The sequence below is a fragment of the Dendrobium catenatum genome, unplaced genomic scaffold (assembly GCF_001605985.2).
Source record: "Dendrobium catenatum unplaced genomic scaffold, ASM160598v2 fragScaff_scaffold_390, whole genome shotgun sequence".
Classification (NCBI taxonomy): domain Eukaryota; kingdom Viridiplantae; phylum Streptophyta; class Magnoliopsida; order Asparagales; family Orchidaceae; genus Dendrobium; species Dendrobium catenatum.
In genome coordinates, this window is record NW_021318852.1 from 6,877,338 (window position 1) to 6,890,655 (window position 13,318).

The 13,318-nt window shown below is 42.2% G+C and overlaps 1 long non-coding RNA gene across 4 annotated transcripts in view; it reads right to left on the reverse strand.

Annotated features, from left to right (window-relative positions):
• The window catches only part of LOC110106731, a 34,651-nt gene extending 28,625 nt beyond the window's left edge, over positions 1-6,026 (reverse strand). For 3 of the 4 annotated variants that reach the window (XR_003700449.1, XR_003700446.1, XR_003700447.1), the window contains exons 1-2: positions 5,838-6,026; positions 5,329-5,744 (exon numbers count right to left, since the gene is read on the reverse strand). This is a non-coding gene — a long non-coding RNA (uncharacterized LOC110106731). Of the gene's footprint in view, positions 1-5,328; positions 5,745-5,832 lie in introns of all 4 variants that reach the window. The other variant, XR_003700448.1, reaches the window with a different exon arrangement.
• Between the last annotated feature and the right edge of the window lie 7,292 nt (positions 6,027-13,318).

The following is a 13,318-nucleotide window of genomic DNA, read 5'->3' on the forward strand; positions in this document are numbered from 1 at the left end:
GTTATTCTCCCTCTCGAGTTGAAGAACATTGTATTTTTTCATGTTTTCTTGCATCTACTATTGAAATAAAATATTTTGGAGTGATTTCTCTCTAGATTTCTCTCAATTTTCTCTGTTTTAGCCACTGCTCTTACTATTTTCCTGCTGTAAACAGCAGTTTTCTTCGTGTTTTACTTCGGATTTGTCTAGGAAATACCCTAAATCAAGTATTTCCAATCAAATTGGTATCAGAGCATCGATTTGGGACCGTTGGCGGCTGGATTTCTGAAATTTCAGCAGTAGATTTGTCCAATCGGAAGAAGATCTCTCAATTTCTAAGAAGGAACTATGGCCGGAAGAAAAGTTGAGGTCTTGGAAGTGGAGCTAGGGCAATTGAAGATAGATTTCAAAGAGAAGAACTCAGATTTTCAAAATCAATTTTCATCCATTCATGAGAAGATGGATGGAAAATTTGTCGCGCTAGAAGAATTAATGAAAAAAATGATTGAAGAAAAGCAAAAACCGGCATCATCTGAAACCGTCGGCGGACATGGAAGGGGAGGAAACCCTAACCCGTTTAGGGGTAGAGAAAATTCGGAAGTGGAAATTTTAGAGGGAGATGATGGGATGCATCCGCTAGAACCGCTTTCGAGGGAGGAGTTGAGTAGGGGATACGACAAACGGGAGGTTGATTTTGTCGGAAGAAGAGAAGAATTTCATCGCCGAGGTGCTGAATTTGAAAGAATCCAACATCGATGTGTAGATTTTGAAGGAGAAAGGGAGGAATTTCATCGCCGAGGTGCTGAATTTGAAAGAATTCAGCGTCGAGGGGCTGATTTTGAAGGAAGAAGGGAGGAACTTCATCGTCGAGGAGTTGAATCTGAAGAAATTCAGCGTCGAGGTGATGATTTTGAAGGGAGAAGGGGAGAGTATGAAGAGGGGTTCGAGTATAATCGTTGGAGGGATGATCGGGACACTTGGGGAGCTCTTCCCCTTCGAGGAATGGGAGGTTATGGAGGATACCGGGGAAATGGAGGAGATCCAAAGGTGAGGAAGCTGAAGATGTCCATCTTTGAAGGTGAGAATGGACATGGGTGGATTTATAAGGTAGAGCGATATTTTGTTATCAATGGGCTGACGGAGGAGGAGAAATTGACAACGGCGGGAATGTGCTTGGAGGGAAAAGCCTTAGCCTGGTATTAGTGGCGTGATAGACAGGAGCCTATTCGGAGCTGGCGGGAGTTAAAAGAATGCTTATTAGAGCATTTCCAAGCCGATGGGGGGGAGGAGACTTCTATGAGCAATTCTTTGCCCTTACCCAGGAGGGCACGGTGGCAGATTACCAAGACAGGAATGAGTATCTGGCTAGTAGGCTGGATCATATCTCGGAGTCAGCCCTGGAAGGGAATTTCATGAAGGGACTGAAACCGGAGATAAGAACAATAGTCAGAGTGTAGGAGCCAAGGAATGTAGACAAGGCCATGGAGTTGGCCTAGTTGGTGGAGGACCAGAAGAAGTCTGAAAGAGGGACTCGAGGAAACTATTCAGGGGGGTCGTACAGGATTATGACCACTTTCTTACCAGCAAAAGGGGCAGGCCCTAGAAGTATGAAGGAAGTACCCAAGGAGAAGATGGGAGGAGGAAACGGTGGATAGTTCAGAAAGCTGACTGAGAAGGAGCTGCAGGAGAAAAGGGCAAAAGGGGTGTGCTTCAGGTGTGATGAGAAGTACATATCGGGGCATAGGTGCAATGACCGATCTCTTCAGGTTCTCCTCGTTTGTGAAGATGAGGAAGACGAAGAGGGAGGTAGGAGTGGCCCAGAGGTGGAGGATGAGAAGTTGCATCTGGACGTGGCAAAAGTCTCTCTGAACTCAGTAGTGGGATTCACTTCGAGTCACACAATGAAGGTGAAAGGAGAGATCTTTGACCGTGAGGTTGTGGTGTTGATAGATAGTGGGGCAACACAATTTCATTTCCACCCAGATTGTTGATGTGCTGGGGATGGAGCTGGTGGATACGGGAGGTTATGGGGTAATGATGGGCACCGGGAAGGTGGAGATGGGTAGAGGAGTTTGTCGAGGAATAGTACTGAAGATCCCAGGGATCCATGTGAAGGAAGACTTCCTTCCCTTGGAATTGGGGAGTACGGATGTCATCCTTGGGATGAAATGATTGCAGACCTTGGGGGATACCAAGATCAATTGGGGGACATTAAGGATGGAGCTGGTGAAAGGGGGAAGAAGAAGGGTGATCCAAGGAGATGCTGGGCTAACCAAGGCTGGGGTGTAACTCAAACCCCTAATCCGGACCATCCAGGAGGAAGGGGGAGGCTACTTGGTGGAGTTACACCGATTGGAAGGGATCAGAATTGAGGAAGAAGGCACTATTCCCTCACTATAGCCTCTCGTACATCAGTTCAGCGAGGTTTTCCAACATCCGCAGGGTTTACCACCCTAGAGGGAGCTGAAGCATGCCATTACTTTGAAGGAAGGGGAGACACCGATCAGTGTCCGCCCTTACGGTTACCCACAGATCCAGAAGGATGAGATTGAGAAGTTGATCCGGGAGATGCTGGAGGCGGGGATCATCAGGCCAAGTGTTAGCCCTTTTTCTATTATAATCCTCCTGGTCAATAAGAAGGATGGGAGTTGGAGATTCTGTGTGGATTACAATGCTCTGAATAAGGGCACTGTACTAGACAAGTTCCCAATTCTGGTGATTGATGAGTTACTTGATGAGCTGCATGGGGTTGTGTTGTTCTCTAAGCTGTATTTAAAATTTGATTACCACCAAATCAAGATGAAGGAAGCCGATGTGCCAAAAACAGCGTTCAGGACACACGAAGGGCATTATGAGTTTTTAGTGATGCCCTTTGGGTTGACTAATGCTCCTGCTACTTTCCAATCCTTAATGAACAGAATATTCAAGCAGTACCTCTGGAAGTACGCCCTGGTCTTCTTTGATGACATTCTGGTGTATAGCAAAACTGTAGGGGAACATTTGGAACACTTGAGGGTGGTTCTGGAAGTCCCACAGGAGCACCAGTTAAAGGCTAATTTGAAGAAGTGCAGTTTTGCTCAGAAAAGTGTGGAGTACTTGGGACATGTGGTGTGCCAAGGAGTGGCGGCATATCTGAGTAAAATTGAGGCAATGCAGAAGTGGCCAAGGCCTAGGAACATAAGGGAGCTGAGGGGTTTTCTAGATTTGACTGGGTACTACCGGCGATTCGTGAAGGGGTACAGCTCCATTGCGTGGTCGTTTGACTGAGCAGCTGAAGAAGGACAACTTCCTATGGGGAGAGGCAGCAACTCGGGCCTTTGAGAAATTGAAAGAGGCCATGACGACAGTACCAGTTTTAGCTCTCCCAAATTTCAATCAGACCTTTGTGGTAGAGACGGATGCATTAGGATATGGACTTGGGGCAGTATTGATGCAGAACTACAGTCCTGTAGCATATTTCAGTCAAGTGCTGTCAACTAGGGCAAGACTGAAGTCATTATATGAGAGGGAGTTGATGGTCATTGTCTTGACAATTCAGAAGTGGCAGCTTTATCTTTTGGGTTGACATTTCATCCTCTTACGACACCCCTACATTATTGTGTCCGTAGCATCCGCATTTATCAGGAAGGTTGTTAGACTGCATGGGATTCCTGAATCGATTGTGTCTGATCGAGACAAAGTGTTCCTCAGCCAGTTTTGGAGGGAACTATTTAGAATGCAAGGCACGATCCTAAATAGAAGCACTGCCTACCATCGACATACTGACGGGCAAACAGAGGTGGTAAACCAAAGTTTGGAAACCTATCTGAGGTGTTTTGCTTCTGAAACACCGCGGATGTGGGCAAAGTGGCTGTCATGGGCAGATATTGGTATAATACGTCGTACAATTCTTTCTCTCAGATGACCCTCTTTAGAGTGCTTTATGGAAGGGAGCCCCCACACCTAGTGCACTATGGGAGAGGAAGTACACCCATTTCTTCAGTAGAGCAGTACCTGGAGGAAAGGGATAAGGTGCTGGAAGAGCTAAAGAAACATTTCCTGAGAGTACAACATATCATGAAGAGGCAGGCAGACTCATACGGGAGGGGCATATAGTTTGAAGTGGGGAGAAGGTATTTCTAAAACTACGACCATACAGGCATAGGAGATTGGCGAAGAGGAGGAATGAGAAATTAGCACCAAGGTACTTCGGCCTCTATGAAGTGTTGGACAAAATCGGAGTAGTGGCGTACCGACTGAAGTTGCCCCCATCAGCTACCATTCATCCATTTTTTCAAGTATCACAGTTAAGGAGAGCTATTGACGAGCATGCAGCTAGTACGGATTTACCAGTGACACTGACTGAGGAATTGGAAGTAATACTATAGCCACAAGAGCTTACAGGAGTAAGATCTGATAAAGAAGGCAACAAAGAAGTGCTGATTAAATGAAGGGGCCTTTCCGATTTCGAGGCTACTTGGGAGCCAATGGAAAGAATGAAAGAGCAATTCCCTTCCTTTCACCTTGAGGACAAGGTGAGTCTTTGGGAGGAGAGTATTATTATGCCGCCGGTCCAGGAGGGGTTGGATGGACCAATCCAGCAAGGATCGGTCCTCTTCTACTCCAGGCAGGCTAAGGGGAGCGGAAACCAGATCAGGTGGGGGGGGGGGGGGGAGGCGAAGGGGGGGGGGGGGGGGGGGGGGGGGGGGACAGCCCTTGTGGGCCCAAGCACTTAATGTAATGAGCTTTAGGAGGGAAAATTTGAATCAAGGGACTGTTTAGGGATTTTGAATTAATCCTTTTTGCTTTAATTAGGAGTTAGGGTTTCACTTGAATTTGAATGAGATTTGAAATCTAGGATTTGCTTGTGTTGGGCTCTTGGCATTGCCGGAGATTAGGAGAGTTGTTCTCCCTCTCAAATTAAAGAACATTGTATCTTTTCCTGTTTTCTTGCATCTACTATTGAAATAAAATATTTTGGAGTGATTTCTTCCTAGATTTCTCTCAATTTTCTCTATTTTAGCCACTGCTCTTGTTGTTTTTCTGCTGTAAACAGCCGTTTTCTTCGTGTTTTACTTCGGATTTGGCTAGGAAATACTTAAAATCAAGTATTTTCTATCATATATGTTCTACTGTGCACCCAAAAACAGCTATTCTTAGACCTCCAAAACTAGCTTATATTAGTACTTTAGGAACTTAGATTCATTTATTTTGCCATGATTGAACAAATTGCACAGTAACTTGAGATTGAAATATGTTTAGCAACGTAGAATTCATAGGATTAATATCCGTTACTCACAAAACAACAAAATGACCAAAAACAGCTATATCATGAAACCATTGTCTATATTAAATTGAACCTACTTTTACCTGATTCCATGATCGATGGTAATTGAGCAATCAATCAACAAGCGTAATACAAACTGGGCTTCCAACTACCACCCAAATTACAGTTCTTGATCAATACCGCCCACAATTTGTATGAAATAATCGCCCTCATGGATGTGATCAGCTTATCTCCCAGGAATGTTAAGCACAAGCCATAACAAAGTAATTGTTTACCATGACGAGTTAAGTGTAAAAACCAAGATAACAGAAACAATATCAGGACCAATCTAAGGATTTGGAGTTAACAAGCTCATCCACCTATATGAATAAGGAGATCCGCTCCGATCACGTCTTCTTCTCCAGCTGCTGCTGTACCTATGACTGAACGGGGAGGGAGAGCGCCTCCGCCAGCTTGATGGCGATCTAGAAGCCGTACGGACCATCGCCTGAGGTCGCGCCTAACACTCCGTTCGAAGCCCTAATAAAAACAGCAAATTGGCAACAAATTCAATTGCGCCAAAAGAAAGATATGGCAGGAGTTGTCACCGTACAAATAAATGAATCCAATTATCCAAGAGAAATATTCTCGGCGGGTGAGAGCGACGCGAATCCAACAGCGAGCCTTGAAAATTGCACCAGTGAAATCAAAGCAAGTCCCGCAAACAAAGAAGTAAAGGACCGGAAAAGAGGCGGTTTTTATTTCGCAGCACGAACCAAAAATGAGTCTCAGCGGAGTGAAGAACGGGGCGTTCGAACCACAATTTGGGTTACCAAACAGTTCTTACACATGACATTCTTATAGTAGAATTGAGCGGCTCGACGAGACAAATCCAACGAGCCCAATATCGCCAAATTCTGACATCATTAAGACCTTCAAATGTCTGACAAACGGTGTATGATCAAGGGATTCAATATCGGTCGTCCATCCAACCACTCCCCATTTACCCTTGATCTCTCACATATTGACGGGTCATGACACTCCAGAAATCTATAAATAAACCCCTCATTCCTCTTGAAAGAGGACCGATCCAAGGAAGAAGAGAAGGAAGGGAAGGAAGAAGCACCTCCTCAACCACTGCCGGACTTCCGCCAGACCACCACTTGAGGCCCTCACTTCCGCCGGATCACCGCCTGACGTCGTTGCTCCCACGGACCACCACTTGAGGCCCTCAACTCCGCCGGACCACCGCCTGACGCTGTTACTCCGCCGGACAACCACTTGAGGCCTCACCTCTGTCGGACCACCACCTGAAGCCGTTTTTCCACAGGACCACCACTTGAGGCCCTCACCTCCGCCGGACCACCACCTGACGCCGTTGCTCCGCCGCACCACCACTTGAGGCCCTCACCTCCGCCGAACCACCACTTGAGGCCATGTGCTCTAACAGGACACCACCTGAGTCCCGAACTTTCGTCGGACCACCACTTGAGGCCCTCATCTCCGTCAGACCACCGCCTGACGCCGTTGCTCCGTCAGACCACCACTTGAGGCCCTCACCTCCGCCGGACCACCGCCTGACGCCGTTGCTCCTCCAGACCACCACCTGAGGTCCGAACTTCCATCGAACCACCACTTGAGGCCCTCACCTCCGTCGGACCACTGCCTGACACTGTTGCTCTGCTGGACCACCACTTGAGGCCCTCACCTCCGTCGGACGACCGCCTGACGCCCTTACTCCGCCAAACCACCACCTGAGGCCCGAACTTTTGTCGGACCACCACTTGAGGCCCTCACCTCCGTCGGACCACCGCCTGATGCCATTGCTCCGCCGGACAACCAATTGAGGCCCTCACCTCCGTCGAAGCACCGCCTAACGTCGTTGCTCTGCCAAACCACCACTTGAGGCCTTGTGCTCCACCAGGCCACCACCTGTGGCCTGGACTTTTGCCGGACCACCACTTGAGGCCTTGTGCTCGACTAGGCCACCACCTGTGTCTCCGATTTCTGCCGGACCACCACCTGAGGCCCGAACTTCTACCAGACCACTACTCGAGGCCCGAACTTCTGCTGGGCCACCACTTGACGCCGAAAGTTCTCCCAAAGTACCGCCCTCCTACTACGGTCTTTCAGACCCCGGTCTCCTGCCGACTACGATTCTTCTGACCCCCGTCACCTACAATGGTCCTTCCAACCTCCATCACCAGACAATGGTATTTTTGACCCCGGTCTCCTGCTGATTATGATCCTTCTGACCTTCGTCGCCTACAATGGTCCTTCCGACCTCCATCACCAGAAAACGATCTTTCCGGCCTCCAACCTATCGACTATGGTCGTGCCGACCAAACAAACATATCTATGTTGATTATTGTAACTCCCACCATGTAATTCACTCTATATGATGTACATTTATGACATCAAGCCAAGACATTTTCCAAAGGAAGGACCTCTTTTGTAATCGACTGCAAATACTAGTAGATTCATTCAAATTAGGCCAAACCCGTGGTTTTTTTCCCCTTTTCAGGGGTTTCCATGTAAAAACTCTGATGTCTCTTATGAACGCTGCACCCTCTCACTTATCTAATTGTATGCTGGATCTTCATATAACGTTAAGACATTAAACTATATATTTTTCTACCGCCGCAAATACTTAAGGACGCAACAATTCTAAAAATTAAGGTAAAAAAATTGTTCGAGACAAGGTGCAAAACTATTATTTGCGTATCTTATTTCATTTGGCGGTGGTGTTACCAATGTCAGGATTGGTATCATCTAATATGCCTCCATCTTGACACCAATTGGACGGGACATATTGAAAATATAAATTAAAACATTTTTTTTATTATTGGTTTCTTTATTTTGTTCATTGTGTTAAATGGACATTTATTACGGATATTATTTCACTTTCCTTTTATTTTTAACATTTTATCTATGTATTAAATTGATTCATTGGTGGTGTTAATTAACATTCTCTTTTTTTAGTACGCATTAAATTGACATTTATCATGGGTGTTAATTTCCTTTCATTTTGATTTCTTTTTTATATAGTCTATTTATTAAATTTATATTCATTATGAGTGTTAATTCACATTCCTTTTTATTTATCAATCTATATCTATAAATATTATACAAAATTTATAATACAAAATTAAGGAGAATATTTTTTCCTTCCAATTATCTTTATCATCTTCCTCAAAATTCATCTCCACCATCTCATAACGGGATCTAACTAACGTGGCAATGATAAGGATGAGGAGAACGATTTTTCTTAGAATTGGTTTCAACTAAGAAATTTTTATATATTTGATTTATCAGATAGACGTACTCTCCGCTATGAGATACCTTGACCACAAGCTTAGCAACCATGAGCATGAGCCGAATACTTACAACCCACCACGGAGGCGGAGAATGAGGTGGAGCGTAGACCCTTTCTATATGTTATAGTCTACAAGGGAGTGACGGTCCTCAAGCTCTTTATCGTGTGGCTCAATGGCAAATGATTAGGTAAATCAAGCAGACTCCTCCTCGGCTCCCCTCATGGCTAACCTTAGTCCACATGTTCTTCTTCCCCTCCACACCAAACAATATCCCCTTCTCTCTCTCTCATTCATCCCTCACCCTAACTCATGTAGCTTGTCATTGCCCATCACCGCATTCAATCACCCTAAGCCCTCTCCTCCCTTTTTTTATTTTTAAATATTTGTTAATTATTTTATTTTTGTTGTAGGAATTCCAAAATGAGGAAATGTTGAACTTTAAAATGTTATTATCCACAAAGTAATTTATGATATTTTACTTGGTTAGAGCAACCAAAAGAGTTTTGGAGCTCAATTTTGTGATATTTTTTATCCAATCTGCCCGCCAACTTCAATAAATGTGAAAATCATGACCAATGACATTTTACTTGGTTAACAACCCTGAGGAGAGGTCGACGTTGACACTCATGGAGCAGTTGAGCCTCGTAATTTGTCTAAAATTGTAATTCACATCGACAATTTTTCCAAAGCTTCGACACTTCTGTTTCTGTAAGCTTTGACATCCAAAAATGGGATTAATTGATATGTCACCAAAAAATTGTCGTGATTGGGCACAAAACTTGATGCAAATCTAAATTGAAAATTTGCAGAATTAAACTTGGGACAATCAAAACTCCAATTTAAGGAAATTTATTGTCAAATTGAATTAACATCTAGATCACCCTTAACTTAGAAGTAATCTAATATGTCCATCACAAATCATAGAAAATGATCACATAATCAATCATATCCAATCACACAAAACAACATCACACATCAACCAAGATGGAAATAATTAGTTATGTGACCCAAACACGATGAAACATCACACATCAACCAAGTTCTGTGGCCCAAACATGCCATTCTCACTAATAAACCAAATTCAAATAAACATTTCATAATCAAAATAAATAGCTATCTTTCTCCAGGACATTAGTTCTCTGATGTCAGCATCAACCTTGCTGTCGGAGTACTAGGTAAAGGGTGTAGTTCTTCTGGATTTTGTAATACGATAGAGTGCGATCATCTTGCAGCTCCCTTCCAGCATAGATTAGCCTCTGCTGATCTGTAGGAAAACCTTTTTTGTCCTTGATCATCGTCTTTATATTGCATATGGTTTCTGATGGCTCCACCTGGAGAGCAAATTTATTCCCTTGAAGGGTCTTCACGAAAATCTGCATCTATATTTGATGAAGATCAAAGAAAATAAAATCAGAAAAATAAGATTATTTTGTCAAATGCCAAAGAAATTTTTTAAGATTGATATAGTTTATCCAACTTACCTTCTCATTGTCTGTAATTTTAATTGATGTGCTGACTGTTTTGCCATCAGTATTCTTAATTGTTAGGGAGATTTCCATCTGTGAAAAAAAAAGGAATGATAAACAAAGAAACAACCATGTGAAATCTTGCTTGTGAGTGTGCACGAAAACAAAGCATCAACTTATAAGAAAAAAAAAAAGGTCAAATAACATTATTGATGAATAAAATATCAACAAAAAAGCAAAAATTAGATGAAAATAAAATCCACCAAACAACAAAACTAATCCATACAAACTAGGGGTGTAAGTGAGCCGAGTCGGCTGAAACTCGATTCGCCAATGAGCTTGCAATCCGAGTTTATTTGAAAACTAATTTAATTGAAAACTAATTTTAAACTAAAATTGTTATATCAAGGATTGGCATCAAAACTAGTATTGTAAACGATAAATTGGAACATTCCTCTTAGAATGAGTCATTGATCCATGAACTTGTTATGATACTCCCTAACAAAATGACAGATCTAAAAAAAAAAAAACTTAGTAGAAGTTGGTCATGCTGTTATGTTCTCACTGAATGATCCAAAATTTTATAAAACATGTTTTGTTGATTGTTTTTTATATACCACGAATCACAGATAGACTTTTTATCAAAAGTTTTATGAACATATAGGAATAAAAAATAGCGAATAAGAAAGCAGAAAAATGTAAACCTCTTAATTTTGATTCTGAAGAGTAGTTGTAGATAGGTTGAAGAATTTCTGGAGATCTGTCACCTGAAAGTAACAAATATTTGTTTTAAACACCCCTGAGTGTTGAAGCAATTGGCTAAAAGGAAGGTTGAAGTAGTTTTATTGAAAGATTTGAAGGTAAGTAAAGAAAATGGTGAGGTGGTAGGACTTGGGCAATATTATCGGCAATAGGAGGAAATATGCGGCAGATGGAAGAGCAAGTTCAGTGCTTGTGAGGCAATGTTAGGTTGTATTTGCTCAAATAGGAGGGGGCTTATATATGATAGGTAGGGCTTCGACTTGGAGGAGAGCAGAGGGAAGAGTTGGCGGGTGTGGTTGGAGATGGAGACTCGCCAAATTGACATATGGCACGTCAAAATTTTGCATGCTAATTTAATATATTACTTTTTGTGAAATTAACTAAGGATTTAGGTCTATTGAAATTAAACTAAGATTTAGTTATATTAAATTAAATTTTGAAAGCAAAAGTTACAAGTTTTAAAATTTAATCATATATGCAAAGTCAATTTTATTTACCAATTTTTATCTAGATTTGATGTAACAAAACCATATTTCGCTGGGAATAAAAGTTTCATTTTGAGATGCTCAAAATTTACATTAGAAAAGCAGAAAAATATTTATTTCTTTGATAAAACTGGTGAAAGCCAGAACTGAGTGACTTTTTAAGAAAGTTCCGCTATTTGCTCCTCTGTTTTATTTATTTTAGAGCTGAACAAAATTTCTCATATCGCCCAGAAATCTTCTCATGAAAGAGTTGGAGATTCCTCCACAGCATGTTCTGGCGCCTCTCCGACCGGGTATGCTCTTTTTATTCCTTTATCCATCCTTTTCCCGCACACAAACCTTCCCTTTGCCCGTGACTTCCCTTCGCACGCAAGCTCGTGAAATCGAACTCCCTCTTCCCTGTCGCAGAGCTCCCAACCTTCCTCTCTCAGTTTGCAAGCCTTAACCCATGACACCACTAGCCTCCAATCAAACCCCATCCGCAAATCTCTGACCCCCTTGCTTCACTTGATGACATTCCTTCGCACCTAGCAGCCGACTTCACCAAGCCCTGCATTCGACACAACCATCCAACTCAAGACCTCCGACCCAATGCCTGTATCTGACGCCATCTCTCTCGCCGTCTCCAACTACACCCACCGACCCTTCCCTCTGCTCTCCTCCAAGTCGAAGCCCTACCTACCATATGTAAGCCCCCTCCTATTTGAGCAAATACAACCTAACATTGCCTCACAAGCACTGAACTTGCTCTTCCATCTGCCGCATATTTCCTCCTCCTATTGCCGATAATATTGCCCCAAGTCCTACCACCTCACCATTTTCTTTACTTACCTTCAAATCTTTCAATAAAACTACTTCAACCTTTCTTTTAGCCAGTTGATTTGGTATTCAGACAAAACACAATCTTGCAATTTTTTTTTGTTGTTAATGATTTTTTAATGAATTGGTATTATATTAGTAGTTTATTTGCACAGATGTACATAGAATCTCCAATATTAGCCCACACTATAATAAATTGCAAAGGGGAAAGCTTGTCCTAATTGCAAAATTTATTGCCGCTCCTTTGCATTTGCAAACCAGAAGAAACTGATATTGATCAAAGCATAGAATTTGCATGGTTTAAAAGTATGACGAAGTACATGCAAATATCTATAAATTAAGGTATAATAAGACAAATGTTCCACCAAAAATATTATAGTGTCATACTTAAAAGAGTATAATTAATATAATCCAACGAAATAAGCCAAGCCTTTCTAGGACCAGCTGATTATGCATGGGCTGTTATGGTACAGGTGCAAAGCAGCCCAGGTGGAAATGGATATCCCACCAAAATAATTTGTCTTATTGTCGTGTAAAACTTCAGTCGAATAGGCAATCTCACTAGCGAATGAGATTTCCAACACATCTTTATAATGTTATTAGACCTTTTTTTTATCTCATAAGCTGCTGCTTTGTTTTCGTGCAAGATTTCGCAGGATTGTTTCTCTATTTATCATTCAAATTTTTTTCTAACATATGGAAATCTCCATAACAATTAAGAATGCTGATAGAAAAATAGTTAGCACATCAATTAAAATAATAGATAATGAGAAGGTAAGTTGGATAAATATATCATATCAATCTTTAAAAAAATTTTCTTTAGTATCTAACAAAATAATCTCATTTTTCTGATTTTTTTTCTATGTTCTTCGTCAAATATAGATGCAATTTTTTGTGAGGATCCTCCAAGGGAATAAGTTTAATCTCCAAGTGGTGCCTTCAGAAACCATCTGCAATATAAGGACCATGATCAAGGACAAACAATGTTTTCCTACAGATCAGTAGATGCTAATCTATGCCGAAAGAGAGCTACAAGATGGTCGCACTCTAGCATTATACAACATCTAGAAGAACTACACCCTTAACCTAGCACTTCTACTTTAAGGTTGATGCTGACATCAAAGAATTAACACTACAGGAAAATCTCTCATTTCCGGTGGAAATTGAACCTTTTCTAGCGGTTTTGTAGTATTCAGGCGGTTAAGTTACCGCCGGTAAAAACGGCGTAGGAAAATAAATTCCGGC